The sequence below is a fragment of the Branchiostoma belcheri genome, unplaced genomic scaffold (genome assembly GCF_001625305.1).
Source record: "Branchiostoma belcheri isolate BF01 breed outbred unplaced genomic scaffold, Haploidv18h27 scaffold60, whole genome shotgun sequence".
Classification (NCBI taxonomy): domain Eukaryota; kingdom Metazoa; phylum Chordata; class Leptocardii; order Amphioxiformes; family Branchiostomatidae; genus Branchiostoma; species Branchiostoma belcheri.
The window spans coordinates 699,348-706,069 of record NW_017804243.1 but is presented as its reverse complement, the minus strand read 5'-3'; positions in this window follow the sequence as shown (position 1 = coordinate 706,069).

The following is a 6,722-nucleotide window of genomic DNA, read 5'->3' as shown; positions in this document are numbered from 1 at the left end:
AAGTTTGTACCGTGCGACAGGCTAAGCCCAGGGACAAGAAGTGAACATGTGGAATTGTGTTTTGTCATGCAGTGGTAGAAACTCTCCATCAAACTCTGTTATCACTGTACACAAACTTGCAACAATTCAAACCTCCCGCTCCAAAACCCAGGCCTTGTCTCAAGCTCATCACATAAAGTCTGCCTGCGCAAAAAATCATGCTGTCAAACTCTACCAGATCAACATGAGACGAGTGCTAAATTTTGCAACTGGAGATTAGTATTGCTACAAGTCCATCAGCAGTAATATAGCAGAGAAGATTCATTCCTCAAGCTAGTCCCGACATCTTGCACACGCAGTCGTCCCTCAGTTAGACACCTAGAGCCGCATATTTCCCAAAACCGGTCGTGTGACGGGAAATTATGCAGCTCCAGGTATGTTACTGGGGGACGACTGTGTGTGCAAGATGTCCGTTAGCTTGAGGAATAAATCCCCTCTACTATATACTACAAGAGTCCTTCAGCAGTGATAAAGTCTGGGGTCTACATGTCTGAAAAAGGAATCAGCGAAACAGACCTACCATTATTTCTTCATAATTTGTAAACGCTAGGCACTAGTTCCAACTTCAAACGGCCAGCAGCGCTCTAACGGATGGCCTAACGAACTCTAGTGTAGAAATCACTTATCAGACATACCATGCATGGTGTAAACTGTACTGACAGATTTACTGTTCAGTTATAATCTACAAACTATGGATGAATTATAATCCTCATAAAATTAATACATTTTTTTTGTTTCGCTGATTCCTTAACACAATTCCTCCCCTTCACATCACACAAAGCTCAGGCACACCAATTTAATTTGTTGCTTCTCGGATTTTTTTCAGAAAAAAAAAAGATGAAGCGACAGGGCGAAAAAAAATAGGCCCAGGCACCCCATGATAGCCACAAATCTTACGATATGAGCCATGGAGTCAACATACCAGGCTGGTTTATAATGAAAACAATAGATTTGGAACTTTTAATGAAACAAAGTTTCATTGTTACATTGAAAAACTTTAAAGAGGAATAAAAGAACTTTCTTCAACCGTTGGGGCCAAAATATGTCTTTCATGGAGCATTTTGCAGTTGCTTTAGAACCTAAAAATTTTTTTTTTTTGCAAATCAGAAAAAAATGGACAGAGCAAATCCGAGAAACAACAAATTAAATTGATGTGGCCTTACAGTAGTACATTTCACACTACAGAAAGAAAGCACAACATTGCCTTTTCCATCTTCTGTAAAGAAATAGGACATTATAACTTCCAACAATCATTATGTGACCTTTAGAATTTTCCCTGAAATCCACTCCATTGGGGAACATAAAAATTGTGCTTAAAATTAGTTAAAATGATAAAATTATTTTATTATTCCACAGTATGGGCCAGTGGACATTACAATGAATTATCATTAAAATAAAAGGATGAAATTTTATGCTTGAATCAAGTTTGTTTCATCAAATTTTCAGTCCCAGAATTTAATGTACATGCATGTGCGTAGCATTTGATGTAATACTATACCATTTACCAATTTCAACAATCACACTACTGTTATGTTAAAGAATTATATTACTCTATTGGGTAGATTAAATGTCATATAGAACTGTGAGGCCAACATTTTTCAAGTATCATTTGTGGGCCATTCAGAATCTGTTATTAACTAATTTGCCTTTTAGATGACAAAAACTGCAGTTTAGGCCACAGCAAGTAATTTTTATGAATGACATCAGCGTGCACATTAATTTTTGCCTGATTTTGGGGGAAAAACTAGAAATTTTGTTGCTCTTTGACAGTGGTCAACATGCCCAAAATGGGCAAAGATGTCTGTTGCCATGCCAGAACGTGGATGGCAGATAAATTTGAAGAGAGGGGACAAGACAAGGCTCTGATTTTTAAAAATGTTTTGTCTTTTGATTTGATGCAGTGTCAGTGATGTATTTCATAACTTTTCAGCGGAGGATGTCATCCATAAAATTTACTTGTTGTGGCCTTAGAATCACTGTATCCTGATGATATCCAAAGTTTGACAATTTTGATCAACTCATTTTTACTGCTTTGGTATTATATAGATCCATTCTCCCGAGGCAGGGTCAGTGGCACGGTATTATATATACCTTACAACCGACCCTGCCATAACGGCCACACAAACTAACTCTTGGTGACGTATACGTATCCTATAACAAGCTGTCAGCCAAGAAACCAAACTCAGCTGGTCTTGTAGCTGAAGAGATATCCTTTTGTCCCATATACAGTTATTCTACTTCCGAATTATTCCAGTGCCAGAGACGGTCGCTAGATTTGAGGGTGTGCAGCGGCTGACGCCAAATAAACTGGGGTGTGCCCCCTTAAGTTGTGCGAAGCTAAGTGCAAAGGTCGTCAGAAATCCGAGAGCCAATCATGTTACGTCTTACATCGCCTCTTTGGGTTTCATGTAAAATGGCGGTTGGTAATTTTTATTATGTTGTGTTTTTTGGCGTCAAATAGCTCATGAACACCAGAAAATCATGCTACAGGGACAACTTGATGGCCGAAACGTGTTTCTAAGGATAGGAGGAGGGAAAAGCCTGTCTTACATTGGGCTTTCAAGCCGCAGCCAGATCAAGCAGGCAGCGACGGAGCTACGGTCTACTCAACTGAAGAGCGACGAGTCCAGCATCTGGATACGACCTCATTATTATAGTGAGGCCGTTCAATGCAATAATGAAAGTGCAATGTGACAAGCTGAGCTCGCCTGAAGGCGACTTGTTTAGGTAGGAACGCAGTCGAGCCGAGACAGTGGTGCGGCGGCGCCAGTGTTTATGTCCGCCATCTTGAATTTATATGATCCTGGTGCTGATTGGCTTGTGCCAAATAATGCAAGCTCATTAATATGTAGAGAACATGTCACAAAGAGTAAGTTTGTGTGGCCGTTATGGCAGGGTCGGTTGTAAGGTATAGAATACCGCGCTGCCGACCCTGCCTCGGTAAATCCTACAGTCTAACTAAGCATGAAATTCTACCCATACTTAATAAAGTTTCAAGAAACATGTAAAAGCATATTTTCACACTACGAGTTTCACAAATGTGATCGCCAAATTCAGGCTTATCAAAATATACAGGATTCAATCATCACAGTTTTCTCTCAGCAATGATAAATACTAATGGCCTGAAATACTCCTTTGATATTATAATTTATAATTATATAGTCTGACTTTGTTCAGTAATTTCTTGTCATTATACAATAGGTTCTAGTAACTGCCAAGTCTGTTCGCAATATTTCATCCCGGGGCCTGCTTTTGAAAGTTTTGTATCTGTCATTAGGCCATGTTGATTTGATTAGAATATGGCAAAAAAAATGTTTCCTTCATTATGAAATCTACGTCATAAAAGTTGAACAAATAATTAAACACAGAGAGTATGGTATGGTGAATAATTATAGACTATTCTTTTTCATCTCTTCATATTTTCTTCTTTTCCTGAATTGATTTTGGCATTTTACAACATTAATATCGTTTCCTAATACTTTTTTTGCAACATACGACATAATATTTGAGCATTTTGTGTGATACAGTATTTGTGCACGCACAGATGTCATCCATATAATCAAATCAACATGGCCTTACTTTGCATCTCTGCAAGATCATGTATCTTCTGGAATTTTGAAATAATTACATTTTGGTAAAAATCATGAAAGAATACTATAATGGACTTTGCACACATCTCGCCACCAGTAAACAATGGCTAAATTCATAATCGTCTTAGTTCCTTGTTCTAATTTTCTATTTTTGAGAGCCAAAAATTTTTTTGTTACTTTTCTTAAAATTAATGATTGCTTCAACACAATCATTCATTTTCCTAACTTCACATAATAATATAAGGCTCATTCTCATTCAGTGTGCAAACGTGCAAAATGCTGTAGCCAGACTTTATGACTAGATATGAGCCAAATCACAGTCCTCACCATTGCTTTGAGTTTCCCACTACACTAATATAATTTATATGTTTCACGAAAAATGTACCACAACACCAGATTTAGTTGATGACATGCACAAAATTATAGCAGTGGGTTGGAGAGTTATGTATTCTCTAACCTGTAAACCACTAAAAGAAGACGATCTTGAATTTAAAGATGATTGAGAAATTGCTGTTTTGACAACATTTTACAAGTTTTCTGGGTTTCCAAGGGGAATAAAAGCTCAGTGTTTGCTGTCATTTGTAGCCTTGCTGAACAAAATGTTATACAGTCATGACTGTAAGCGTTGTTTGTTACTCTAATATTAGTAGTAAACTTCACCTGGTATTAGTTGGCCAGTTTTTCAATTTCTATACAATATGCCCCCTTGCTCCAAAAAAGTTGAAGCTGAAAATTATCTTTATAGAGAAAAAAACCTTAGTGCGATGTTATAACCTGTGCATTACCAGTATTCTCTACATTTCAATGAGAACGAGATATAAAGGACAATTTTTATTTCAAAAAGGGTGAATCATAACAAGTTTGACCTAAAGCTTTGTCTCTGTCTTTATTTTGAATTCATGCATTATGTTGAATATTATATAACGATCTCAGTCCATTGTAACTTGTGGCTTTGCATTTTATACTGTCTACATGTATGTTCTAAATCAATATTTACATGTATTACATTGAAAAATCAGTAAAAATTAAGCTGATGAGTAACTATAAAATTCATAATAAAAATGAAATTGTCTAACTTCAATCCATCTAAATTTCCATTTTTTACTGCTACACAATTTTGGCATTATTCATCCCTATACATTTTGTTACTTTAATGACCGTTTCACCATGTACATTTTCTTTACATTAAGGACAATTCTCATTTCAGAAATGGCTTTTAGAAATGGATGTGGATCATGATGAAGAGGATTCCAGGGAAAACAGTTTGATCACAAATGCGTTTGAAAACATATCCCATTGCTATACAGAATGTAACCAACAGACAATATCACAAGTGCTCTCCTCAATAGGAAAATGTACAATCTCTGTCCAAAAATACACAAAAAATATTAGTCACAACCTTAAACTAGACATTGGTATGTGAAATGTGAACTCTTTCAATAAAAAAATGACAATGAATAGAAGGGAGGGCCAGTTTTTATAATCATGTGCTTGGAACTAAAAATTCAGAGGATCGCAGAGATGCCCAATCCCAACATTTATCATTATCATTTTAAGGGGTCTGCATATTTGGGAGGTCCCGATTGCGCTCTGTACTAAATCCCGGAAAGCAGCGGCCACGATTTACTCTTTACTCGTAAAGACTGGATGCTTAACACACTTCATTATGCAAATGGCAGGGCACAAAATTCTGCAAAGCAATGACCTAGGATTACGCTTCATTCATTCAGGTTCGACGCTTAACCCAAAATGCACAAATCAGAATGACCTCACTTTGCGTGATGCAAAGACGAGTGCTTTACGCATTGCGACATGCAGACCCCATGTTTGAAAGAGTTAAAAACATAATAGCCAACTCACGGTCAAGGTCCAATGTTCTCTTGGCTTGTAGATGGGTGACAGGTCCCTCAGGAACACACACAGGCAAATCCTCCTGGAATACAGCAGGAACACAGGATAGCTGACAGATCCTCCAGGAATAATTGGACAGAAACACAGACAGGTCCCACAGCACACACAGGAATTCGAACATGGTCAGGTACAGCTTCCCATTTAACCTGAGGTGTAAAAGAAATACACAGTCAGAAAAATCTCATGCCAAAATTACGTTCAACATTAGCAAATTACTGGCACCAACATATTCACATAACATGCATGTCATCATAATATTCACAACATTTGTTCAAGTTCAAAAATCTGCTTTGGTTGGGAGAAGAGCGAATGGAAAGAAGAGCACAGCAAACAGTGAACATAGATTATCATGACCACATAACAATTGCATGAAAATACATCTCACACAAGATATTACATCAAAACAATCCAAATGACAATGATCATGATAAGATGCATCTCATGTTGAAATTCATCAAATTACTAGCTAGGCACAAAAACATTATTGTCAATGACACATGCAAATGCATTATTTTCAAATATCAGTTCATGAAAACAGATCAAGCTCATATCAACATAAATTAAATAAAAACAGTTTCATTTGGGAATAAAAGGTGTAAATAGCATATTATTATCTAATCTGTACTCAAGAAAATAACTAAGCTGTTCTAATACATGAATCATCACAACAATTTTAAACAAAAAGTCATCAAGTGTCACATTCCCTTAAAACTAAAAACATTATTTTTCATAAAATTTGTGGTCAAACACTGAACTGCTTGACATTTAAAAGTGGAGCATATTAACATGCATCCATGTACCACAAACTGGCATGAAACCAGTTACTGTGATTCTAAAAACAAGTGCTTCTGCAAAAGCTGACCATTTTCGCCGCTTACAGGCTTACAGTTTTTACGAACATTTTCCCCATCCTATCATTTCAATTTACCTAAGTTATATAAATGGTTCTAGTTCTCATCAACATTGTATATAATGAGAGAACATGCACTTCTATATTTCAACTCTTTAAGTTTAAAACATTACAAAAATCAAGTATATAACAGTTTATAACCTGTTTTCTCTCTTTTAAGAGTCTTTTTAACAGAATAAAAAAATGAGACACAAAAGTACATTTTAACTTAAATTATAAGTAACGTTAATATATATATATATATATAATTTATTACTAAATACTCTTCTATG